Source organism: Triticum urartu, chromosome 7 (assembly GCF_003073215.2).
Source record: "Triticum urartu cultivar G1812 chromosome 7, Tu2.1, whole genome shotgun sequence".
Classification (NCBI taxonomy): Eukaryota; Viridiplantae; Streptophyta; class Magnoliopsida; order Poales; family Poaceae; genus Triticum; species Triticum urartu.
In genome coordinates this window covers 50176530-50188991 of record NC_053028.1, presented here as the reverse complement: position 1 = coordinate 50188991, position 12462 = coordinate 50176530, and positions in this window count along the sequence as shown.

Here is a 12462-nt window from a genome sequence, read left to right as displayed (position 1 = left end):
TGATGAGATATAAGTTGTTGTATAAGATGATCATGTTTTGTTGAAGTTATCGGCAACTGGCAGAAGCCTTATGGTTGTCTCTTTATTGCATAAGATGAAAGCGCCAAATAATTGCTTTACTTTATCGCTATGCGATAGCAATAGTTGGCGAGACGACCATGTGACGACACATTGATATAGATCAAGATGATGGAGATCATGGTGTCATGCCGGTGACGATGGAAATCATGACGATGCTTTGGAGATGGAGATCAAAGGCACAAGATGATGATGGCCATATCATGTCACATATTTTGATTGCATGTGATGTTTATCTTTTATGCATCTTATCTTGCTTTGATTAACGGTAGAATTATAAGATGATCTCTCACTAAATTTCAAGATAAAAGTGTTCTCCCTGAGTATGCACTGTTGCCAAAGTTCGTGATCTAGGAGTAGATCACTGGACAGCGGTCAGAATTATCCTTAGTGAAATAAGGATATGTTTCTCGATTATGGACGTGACAAAAAGGTTCGTCGTAAAAGGTTACGTCGATGCAAGTTTTGACACTGATCTGGATGACTCTAAGTCTCGATCTAGATACATATTGAAAGTGGGAGCAATTAGCTAGAGTAGCTCCATGCAGAGCATTGTAGACATAGAAAATTGCAAAATACATAACGGATCTGAATGTGAAAGACCGTTGACTAAGATTCTCTCACAAGCAAAACATGATTACACCTTAGTACTCTTTGGGTGTTAATCACATAGCGATGTGAACTAGATTACCGAATCTAGTAAACCCTTTGGGTGTTGGTCACATGACGATGTGAACTATGGGTGTTAATCACATGATGATGTGAACTATCGATGTTAATCACATGGTGATGTGATCTAGATTATTGACTCTAGTGCAAGTGGGAGACTGAAGGAAATATGCCCTAGAGGCAATAATAAAGTTATTATTTATTTCCTTATTTCATGATAAATGTTTATTATTCATGCTAGAATTGTATTAACCGGAAACATAATACATGTGTGAATACATAGACAAACAGAGTGTCACTAGTATGCCTCTACTAGACTAGCTCGTTAATCAAAGATGGTTATGTTTCCTAACCATGAACAAAGAGTTGTTATTTGATTAACGAGGTCACATCATTAGTTGAATGATCTGATTGACATGACCCATTCCATTAGCTTAGCACCCGATCATTTAGTATGTTGCTATTGCTTTCTTCATGACTTATACATGTTCCTATAACTATGAGATTATGCAACTCCCGTTTACCGGAGGAACACTTTGGGTACTACCAAACGTCACAACGTAACTGGGTGATTATAAAGGAGCATTACAGGTGTCTCCAAAGGTAGATATTGGGTTGGCGTATTTCGAGATTAGGATTTGCCACTCCGATTGTTGGAGAGGTATCTCTAGGCCCTCTCGGTAATGCACATCACATAAGCCTTGCAAGCACTGCAACTAATATGTTAGTTGTGAGATGATGTATTACGGAACGAGTAAAGAGACTTGCCAGTAACGAGATTGAACTAGGTTTTGGATACCGACGATCGAATCTCGGGCAAGTAACATACCGATGACAAAGGGAACAACGTATGTTGTTATGCGGTCTGACCGATAAAGATCTTCGTAGAATATGTAGGAGCCAATATGGGCATCCAGGTCCCGCTATTGGTTATTGACCGGAGACGTGTCTCAGTCATGTCTACATTGTTCTCGAACCGTAGGGTCCGCACGCTTAACGTTACGATGACAATTATTATGAGTTTATGCATTTTGATGTTCCGAAGGTTGTTCGGAGTCCCGGATGTGATCACGGACATGACGAGGAGTCTCGAAATGGTCGAGACATAAAGATTGATATATTGGAAGCCTATGTTTGGACATCGGAAGTGTTCCGGGTGAAATCAGGATTTTATCGGATTACCGGGAGGTTACCGGAACCCACCGGGAGTCATATGGGCCTTAGTGGGCCTTAGTGGAAAGGTGAAAGGGCTGCCCATAAGGGCTGCGCGCCTCCCCCCTCCCCTAGTCCTATTAGGACTAGGAGAGGTGGCCGGCCACCCCTCTCCCTCTTTCCTCCTTGGGTGTCCTAGTTGGAATAGGATTGGGGGGGAAGTCCTACTCCCGGTAGGAGTAGGACTCCTCCTGCGCCTCCATAGGGCTGGCCGCACCCCTCCCCCTTGGCTCCTTTATATACGGAGGCAGGGGGCACTTCTACACACACAAGTTGATCATTGAGATCGTTCCTTAGCCGTGTGCGGTGCCCCCTGCCACCATATTCCACCTCGATCATATCGTTGTAGTGCTTAGGCGAAGCCCTGTGTCGGTAGAACATCAAGATCGTCACCACGCCGTCGTGCTGACGAAACTCTTCCCCGACGCTTTGCTGGATCGGAGCCCGGGGATCGTCATCGAGCTGTACGTGTGCTAAGAACTCGGAGGTGCCGGAGTAACGGTGCTTGGATCGGTCGGATCGGGAAGAAGACGTACGACTACTTCCTCTACGTTGTGTCAACGCTTCCGTTGCGATCTACAAAGGGTACGTAGATCATACTCTCCCCTCGTTGCTATGCATGACCATGATCTTGCGTGTGCGTAGGAAATTTTTTGAAATTACTACGTTCCCCAACAGTGGCATCCGAGCCTAGGTTTTATGGTTTGATGTTATTTGCACGAGTAGAACACAAGTGAGTTGTGGGCGATACAAGTCATACTGCCTACCAGCATGTCATACTTTGGTTCGGCGGTATTGTTGGACGAGACGACCCGGACCAACATTACGCGTACGCTTACGCGAGACCGGTTCCCTCGACGTGCTTTGCACATAGATGGCTTGCGGGCGACTGTCTCTCCAACTTTAGTTGAACCGAGTGTGCCTACGCCCGGTCCTTGAGAAGGTTAAAACGGAGTCTATTTGACAAACTATCGTTGTGGTTTTGATGCGTAGGTGAGATTGGTTCTTACTTAAGCCCGTAGCAGCCACGTAAAACTTGCAACAACAAAGTAGAGGACGTCTAACTTGTTTTTGTAGGGCATGATGTGATGTGATATGGTCAAGGCATGATGCTGAATTTTATTGTATGAGATGATCATGTTTTGTAATCGAGTTATCGGCAACTGGCAGGAGCCATATGGTTGTCGCTTTTATTGTATGCAATGCAATCGCGATGTAATGCTTTACTTTATTACTAAGCGGTAGTGATAGTCGTGGAAGCATAAGATTGGCGAGACGACAACGATGCTGCGATGGAGATCAAGGTGTCGCGCCGGTGACGATGGTGATCATGACGGTGCTTCGGAGATGGAGATCACAAGCACAAGATGATGATGGCCATATCATATCACTTATATTGATTGCATGTGATGTTTATCCTTTTATGCATCTTATCTTGCTTTGATTGATGGTAGCATTATAAGATGATCTCTCACTAAATTATCAAGAAGTGTTCTCCCTGAGTATGCACCGTTGCCAAAGTTCGTCGTGCCCAGACACCACGTGATGATCGGGTGTGATAAGCTCTACGTCCATCTACAACGGGTGCAAGCCAGTTTTGCACACACAGAATACTCAGGTTAAAATTGACGAGCCTAGCATATACAGATATGGCCTCGAAACACGGAGACCGAAAGGTCGAGCGTGAATCATATAGTAGATATGATCAACATATTGGTGTTCACCAATGAAACTACTCCATCTCACGTGATGATCGGACATGGTTTAGTTGATTTGGATCACGTGTTCACTTAGAAGATTAGAGGGATGTCTATCTAAGTGGGAGTTCTTAAGTAATATGATTAATTGAACTTTAATTTATCATGAACTTAGTCCTGGTAGTATTAGCATATCTATGTTGTAGATCAATAGCTCGCGTTGTTGCTTTCATATGTTTATTTTGATATGTTCCTAGAGAAAATTGTGTTGAAAAATGTTAGTAGCAATGATGCGGATTGGATCCGTGATCTGAGGTTTATCCTCATTGCTGCACAGAAGAATTATGTCCTTGATGCACCGCTAGGTGACAGACCTATTGCAGGAGCAGATGCAGACGTTATGAACGTTTGGCTAGCTCAATATAATGACTACTTGATAGTTTAGTGCACCATGCTTAACGGCTTAGAATCGGGACTTCAAAGACGTTTTGAACGTCATGGACCATATGAGATGTTCCAGGAGTTGAAGTTAATATTTCAAGCAAATACCCGAGTTGAGAGATATGAAGTCTCCAACAAGTTCTATAGCTAAAAGATGGAGGAGAATCGCTCAACTAGTGAGCATGTGCTCAGATTGTCTAGGTACTACAATCGCTTGAATCAAGTGGGAGTTAATCTTCCAGATAAGATAGTGATTTACAGAATTCTCTAGTCACCATCACCAAGTTAGTAGAACTTCGTGATGAACTATAATATGCAAGGGATAACGGAAACAACTCCCAAGCACTTCATGATGCTGAAATCAACGAAGGTAGAAATCAAGAAAAACATCAAGTGTTGATGGTTGACAAGATCACTAGTTTCAAGAAAAGGGCAGAGGGAAGAAAGGGGAACTTCAAGAAGAACGGCAAGCAAGTTGCTGCTCAAGTGAAGAAGCCCAAGTCTGGTCCTAAGCCTGAGACTAAGTGCTTCTACTGCAAAGGGACTGGTCACTGGAAGCGGAACTACCCCAAGTGATTGGCGGATAAGAAGGATGGCAAAGTGAACATAAGTATATTTGATATACATGTTATTGATGTGTACTTTACTAGTGTTTATAGCAACCCCTCAGTATTTGATACTAGTTCAGTTGCTAAGATTAGTAACTCGAAACTAGAGTTGCAGAATAAACAGAGACTAGTTAAGGGTGAAGTGACGATGTGTGTTGGAAGTAGTTCCAAGATTGATATGATCATCATCGCACACTCCCTATACTTTCGGGATTAGTGTTGAACCTAAATAAGTGTTATTTGGTGTTTGCGTTGAGCATGAATATGATTTGATCATGTTTATTGTAATACGGTTATTCATTTAAGTAAAAGAATAAATTGTTGTTCTGTTTACATGAATAAAACCTTATATGGTTACACACCCAATGAAAATAGTTCACTGAATCTCGATCGTAGTGATACACATATTCATAATATTGAAACCAAAAGATGCGAAGTTAATAATGATAGTGCAACTTATTTGTGGCACTGCCGTTTAGGTCATATTGGTATAAAGCGCATGAAGAAACTCCATGCTGATGGACTTTCGGAATCACTTGATTATGAATCACTTGATGCTTGCGAACCATGCCTTTTGGGCAAGATGACTAAAACGCCTTTCTCGGGAACAATGGAGCAAGCAACCGATTTGTTGGAAATCATACATACTGATGTATGTGGTCCAATGAATATTTAAGGCTTGCAGCGGGTATCATTATTTTCTGACCTTCACAGATGATTTGAGCAGATGAAATAGAAGTCTGATACATTTGAAAGGTTCATATAATTTCAGAGTGAAGTGGAAAATCATCGTAACAAGAAAATAAAGTTTCTACGATCTGATCGTGGAAAAGAGTATTTGAGTTACGAGTTTGGTCTTCAGTTAAAACAATGTGAAATAGTTTCACTACTCACGCCACCTGGAACACCACAGCATAATGGTGTGTCCGAACGTCATAACCGTACTTTATTGGATATAGTGCAATCTATGATGTTTCTTACCGATTTACCACTATCGTTTTTGGGGTCATGCATTAGAGACATCTGCATTCACGTTAAAAAGGGGCACCATCTATATCCGTCGAGACGACGCCTTATGAACTATGGTTTGGCAAGAAACCAAAGTTGTCGTTTCTTGAAGTTTGGTGTTGCGATGCTTATGAGAAAAAGTTTCATCCTGATAAGCTCAAACCCAAATCGGAGAAATATGTCTTCATAGGATACCCAAAGGAGACTGTTGGGTACACCTTCTATCACAGATCCTAAGGCAAGACATTCGTTGCTTATAATGGATCCTTTCTAGAGAAGGAGTTTCTCTCGAAAGAAGTGAGTGGGAGGAAAGTAGAAAACTTGATAAGGTAATTGTACCTTCTACCTTATTGGAAAGTAGTTCATCACAAAAATCTGTTCTTGTGACTACTACACCAATTAGTGAGGAAGCTAATGATGATGATCATGTAACTTCAGATCAAGTTACTACCGAATCTCGTAGGTAAATCAGAGTGAGATCCGCACCAGAGTGGTACGGTAATCCTGTCCTGGAGGTCATGTTACTTGACCATGACGAACCTACGAACTATGAGGAAGCGATGATGAGCCCAGATTCCGCAAAATGGTTTGAGGCCATGAAATCTGAGATATGATCCATGTATGAGAAGAAAGTATGGACTTTGATGGATTTGCCCGATGATCGGCAAACCATAGAAAATAAATGGATCTTCAAGAGGAAGACAGACGCTGATAGTAGTGTTACTATCTACAAAGCTAGAATTGTCGCAAAAGGTTTTCGACAAGTTCAAGGTGTTGACTACGATGAGAGCTTCTCACTCGTATCTATGCTTGAGTCTGTCCGAATCATGTTAGTAATTGCCGCATTTTATGAAATCTGGCAAATGGATAAACAAAACTGTATTCCTTAATGGATTTATTAAAGAAGAGTTGTATATGATGCAACAGAAGGTTTTGTCAATCCGAAAGGTGCTAACAAAATGTGCAAGCTCCAGCAATCCATCTATGGACTGGTACAAGCATCTCGGAGTTGGAATATACACTTTGATGAGTTGATCAAAGCATATAGTTTTATGCAGGCTTGCAGTGAAGCCTGTATTTACAAGAAAGTGAGTGGGAGCACTACAACATTTCTGATAAGTATATGTGAATGACATATTGTTGATCGGAAATAATGTAGAATTATTCTGTAAAGCATAAAGGAGTGTTTGAAAGGAGTTTTTTAAAGAAAGACTTCGGTAAAGCTGCTTACATATTGAGCTTCAAGATCCATAGAGATAGATCAAGACGCTTGATAAGTTTTTTTTCAATGAGTACATACCTTGACAAGATTTTGAAGTAGTTCAAAATGGAGCAGTCAAAGAAAGAGTTCTTGCCTGTATTACAAGGTGTGAAGTTGAGTAAGACTCAAAGCCCGACCACGGCAGAAGATAGAAAGAGAATGAAAGTCATTCCCTATGCCTTGGCCATAGGTTCTATAAAGTATGCCATGCTGTATACCAGATCTATTGTATACCCTGCACTGATTTGGCAAGGGAGTACAATAGTGATCTAGGAGTAGATCACTGGACAGCGGTCAGAATTATCCTTAGTGAAATAAGGATATGTTTCTCGATTATGGACGTGACAAAAAGGTTCGTCGTAAAAGGTTACGTCGCTGCAAGTTTTGACACTGATCTGGATGACTCTAAGTCTCGATCTAGATACATATTGAAAGTGGGAGCAATTAGCTAGAGTAGCTCCATGCAGAGCATTGTAGACATAGAAAATTGCAAAATACATAACGGATCTGAATGTGAAAGACCGTTGACTAAGATTCTCTCACAAGCAAAACATGATTACACCTTAGTACTCTTTGGGTGTTAATCACATAGCGATGTGAACTAGATTACCGAGGCTAGCTCAATATGATGACTACTTGATAGTTTAGTGCACCATACTTAACAGCTTAGAATCGGGATTTCAAAGACGTTTTGAACGTCATGGACCATATGAGATGTTCTAGGAGTTGAAATTAATATTTCAAGCAAATACCCGAGTTGAGAGATATGAAGTCTCCAACAAGTTCTATAGCTAAAAGATGGAGGAGAATAGCTCAAGCAGTGAGCATGTGCTCAGATTGTTTGGGTACTACAATCGCTTGAATCAAGTGGGAGTTAAGCTTCCAGATAAAATAGTGATTGACAGAATTCTCTAGTCACCATCACCAAGTTAGTAGAACTTCGTGATGAACTATAGTATGCAAGGGATGACGTAAATGATTCCCGAGCTTTTCATGATGATGAAATCGATGAAGGTAGAAATCAAGAAAGAGCATCAAGTGTTGATGATTAACAAGACCACTAGTTTCAAGAAAAGGGCAAAGGGAAAGAAAGGGAACTTCAAGAAGAACGGCAAGCAAGTTTTTGCTCAAGTGAAGAAGCCCAAGTCTGGACCTAAGCCTGAGACTAAGTGCTTCTACTGCAAAGGAACTGGTCACTGGGAGCGGAACTGCCCCAAGTATTTGGTGGATAAGAAGGATGGCAAAGTGAATAAAGCTATATTTGATATACATGTTATTGATGTGTACTTTACTAGTGTTTATAGCAACCCCTCGGTATTTGATACTGGTTCAGTTGCTAAGAGTAGTAACTCGAAACGGGAGTTGCGGAATGAACAGAGACTAGTTAAGGGTGAAGTGACGATGTGTATTGGAAGTGGTTCCAAGATTGATATGATCATCATCGCACACTCCCTATACTTTCGGGATTAGTGTTGAACCTAAAATAAATGTTATTTAGTGTTTGCGTTGAGCATGAATATGATTGGATCATGTTTATTGCAATACGGTTATTCATGTAAGTTAGAGAATAATTGTTGTTCTGTTTACATGAATAAAACCTTCTATGGTCATACACCCAATGAAAATGGTTTGTTGGATCTCGATCGTGGTGATACACATTTTCATAATATTGAAGCCAAAAGATGCAAAGTTAATAATGATAGTGCAACTTAATTGTGGCACTGCCATTTAGGTCATATTGGTGTAAAGCGCATGAAGAAACTCCATACTAATGGAATTTTGGAATCACTTGATTATGAATCACTTGATGCTTGCGAACCATGCCTCATGGGCAAGATGACTAAGACTCCGTTCTCCGGAACAATGGAGTGAGCAACTGACTTATTACAAATAATACATACTGATGTATGCGGTCCGATGAGTGTTAAGGCTCATGGCAAGTATCGTTATTTTCTGACCTTCACAGATGATTTGAGCAGATATGGGTATATCTACTTGATGAAACACAAGTCTGAAACATTTGAAAAGTTCAAAGAATTTCAGAGTGAAGTGGAGAATCATCATAACAAAAATAAAAGTTTCTACAATATGATCGCAGAAGTAAAATATTTGAGTTACGAGTTTGGCCTTCAGTTAAAACAATGTGAAATAGTTTCACTACTCACGCCACCTGGAACACCACAGTGTAATGGTTTGTCCGAACATCGTAACCGTACTTTATTAGATATGGTGCGATCTATGATGTCTCTTACCAATTTACCACTATCGTTTTGGGGTTATGCATTAGAGACAGCTACATTCACGTTAAATAGGGCACCATCTAAATCCGTTGAGACGACACCGTATGAACTATGGTTTGGCAAGAAACCTAAGCTGTCGTTTCTTAAAGTTTGAAGTTGCAATGCTTATGTGAAAAAGTTTCAACCTGATAAGCTCAAACCCAAATCGAAGAATTGCGTCTTCATAGGATACCCAAAAAGAAAATGTTGGGTACACCTTCTATCACAGATCTAAAGGCAAGATATTCATTGCTGAGAATGGATCCTTTCTAGAGAAGGAGTTTCTCTTGAAAGAAGTGAGTGGGAGAAAAGTAGAACTTGATGAGGTAACTGTACCTGCTCCCTTATTGGAAAGTAGTTCATCACAGAAATCTGTTCCTGTGACTACTACACCAATTAGTGAGGAAGCTAATGATGATGATCATGTAACTTCAGATCAAGTTACTACCGAACCTTGTAGGTAAACCAGAGTGAGATCCGCACCAGAGTGGTACGGTAATCCTGTTCTGGAGGTCATGTTACTTGACCATGACAAACCTACAAACTATGAGGAAGCGTTAATGAGCCCAGATTCCGCAAAATGGCTTGAGGCCATGAAATCTGAGATGGGATCCATGTATGAGAACAAAGTGTGGACTTTGGTTGACTTGCCCGGTGATCGGCAAGCCATAAAAAATAAATGGATCTTCAAGAGGAAGACAGACACTGATAGTAGTGTTACTATCTACAAAGCTAGACTTGTCGGAAAAAGGTTTTTGACAAAGTTCAAGGTGTTGACTATGATGAGATTTTCTCACTCGTAGCGATGCTTAAGTCTGTCCGAATCATGTTAGCAAATTGCCACATTTTATGAAATCTGGCAAATGGATGTTGAAACTACATTCCTTAATGGATTTCTTAAAGAAGAGTTGTATATGATGCAACCAAAAGGTTTTGTCAATCCTAAAAGTGCTAACAAAATATGCAAGCTCCAGCGATCCATCTATGGACTGGTGCAAGCATCTCGGAGTTGGAATATACGCTTTGATAAGTTGATCAAAGCATATAGTTTTATACAGACTTGCGGTGAAGTCTGTATTTACAAGAAAGTGAGTGGGAGCACTACAACATTTCTGATAAGTATATGTGAATGACATATTGTTGATCGGAGATAATGTAGAATTATTCTGCAAAGCATAAAGGGGTGTTTGAAAGGAGTTTTTCAAAGAAAGACCTCGGTGTAGCTGCTTACATATTGAGCATCAAGATCTATAGAGATAGATCAAGACGCTTGATAAGTTTTTCAATGAGTACATACCTTGACAAGATTTTGAAGCAGTTCAAAATGGAACAGTCAAAGAAAGAGTTCTTGCCTGTGTTATGATATGTCTCCGTCGTATCTATAATTTTTTATTGTTCCATGCCAATATTATTCAACTTTCATATACTTTTGGCAACTTGTTATACTATTTTTGGGACTAACATATTGATCAGTGCCCAGTGCCAGTTCCTGTTTGTTGCATGTTTTTTGTTTCGCAGAATATCCATATCAAACGGAGTCCAAACGGAATAAAAATTGACAGAGATTTTTTTTTGGAATATATATGATTTTGGGAAGAAGAATCCACACGAGACGATGCTCGAGGGGCCCACGAGGTAGGAGGGCGCGCCCCTGATCCTCGTGGCCGCCTCGTAAGGCGGTTGGTGCCCTTCTTTCTCCGCAAGAAAGCTAATATCCGGATAGAGATTGTGTTAAAATTTCAGCCCAATCGGAGTGACGGATCTCCGGGAATATAAGAAACGGTGAAAGGGAAGAATCTAACAACGCAGAAACAGAGAGAGACAGAGAGACAGATCCAATCTCGGAGGGGCTCTCGCCCCTCCCTTGCCATGGAGGCCATGGACCAGAGGGGAAACCCTTCTCCCATCTAAGGAGGAGGTCAAGGAAGAACAAGAAGGAGGGGGGCTCTCCCCCCCCTCGCTTCCGGTGGCACCGGAGTGCCACCGGGGGCCATCATCATCACCGCGATCTACACCAACACCTCCGCCATCTTCACCAACATCTCCATCACCTTCCCCCCTCTATCTACAGCGGTCCACTCTCCTGCAACCTGCTGTACCCTCTACTTGAACATGGTGCTTTATGCTTCATATTATTATCCAATGATGTGTTGCCATCCTATGATGTCTGAGTAGATTTTCGTTGTCCTATCGGTGGTTGATGAATTGCTATGATTGATTTAATTTGCTTGTGGTTATGTTGCTTTCCTTTGGTGCCCATAATATGATTGCGCACGTGGATCACACCATAGGGTTAGTTGTATGTTGATAGGACTATGTATTGGAGGGCAAGAGTGACAGAAGCTTCAACCTAGCATAGAAATTGATGCATACGGGATTGAAGGGGGACCAATATATCTTAATGCTATGGTTGGGTTTTACCTTAATGAACATTAGTAGTTGTGGATGCTTGCTAATAGTTCCAATCATAAGTGCATAGAATTCCAAGTCAGGGATGACATGCTAGCAGTGGCCTCTCCCACATAATACTTGCTATCGGTCTAGTAAAGTAGTCAATTGCTTAAGGGACAATTTCGCAACTCCTACCACCACTTTTCCACACTCGCTATATTTACTTTAGTTGCTTCTTTACCTTAACAGCCCCTAGTTTTATTTTCGTGCTCTTTACTTTCTTGCAAACCTATCCAAGAACACCTACAAAGTACTTCTAGTTTCATACTTGTTCTAGGTAAAGCGAACGTCAAGCGTGCGTAGAGTTGTATCGGTGGTCGATAGAACTTGAGGGAATATTTGTTCTACCTTTAGCTCCTCGTTGGGTTCGACACTCTTACTTATCGAAAGAGGCTACAATTGATACCCTATACTTGTGGGTTATCAAGACCTTTTTCTGGCGCCGTTGCCGGGGAGCAATAGCGTGGGGTGAATATTCTCGTGTGTGCTTGTTTGCTTTATCACTAAGTAATTTTTATTTGCCGTTCTTAGTTATTTTCTATCTTTAGTTATGGGTAGGAAACGCAAAATACCAAAAAAATTAGTTGTACCTACTGAACCAATGGTTGAAGAACCAATCAAAATCTATCACACTGCTGAAGCTTATTACTTGGATTATCTTCGATCTCTATGTGCTCATGCTGAAACCCCAACTAGCTTAGTTGAGGGCAAATCTTTAGATGATCATGCTTGTTATGTGCGACACCGTATATCTGAAA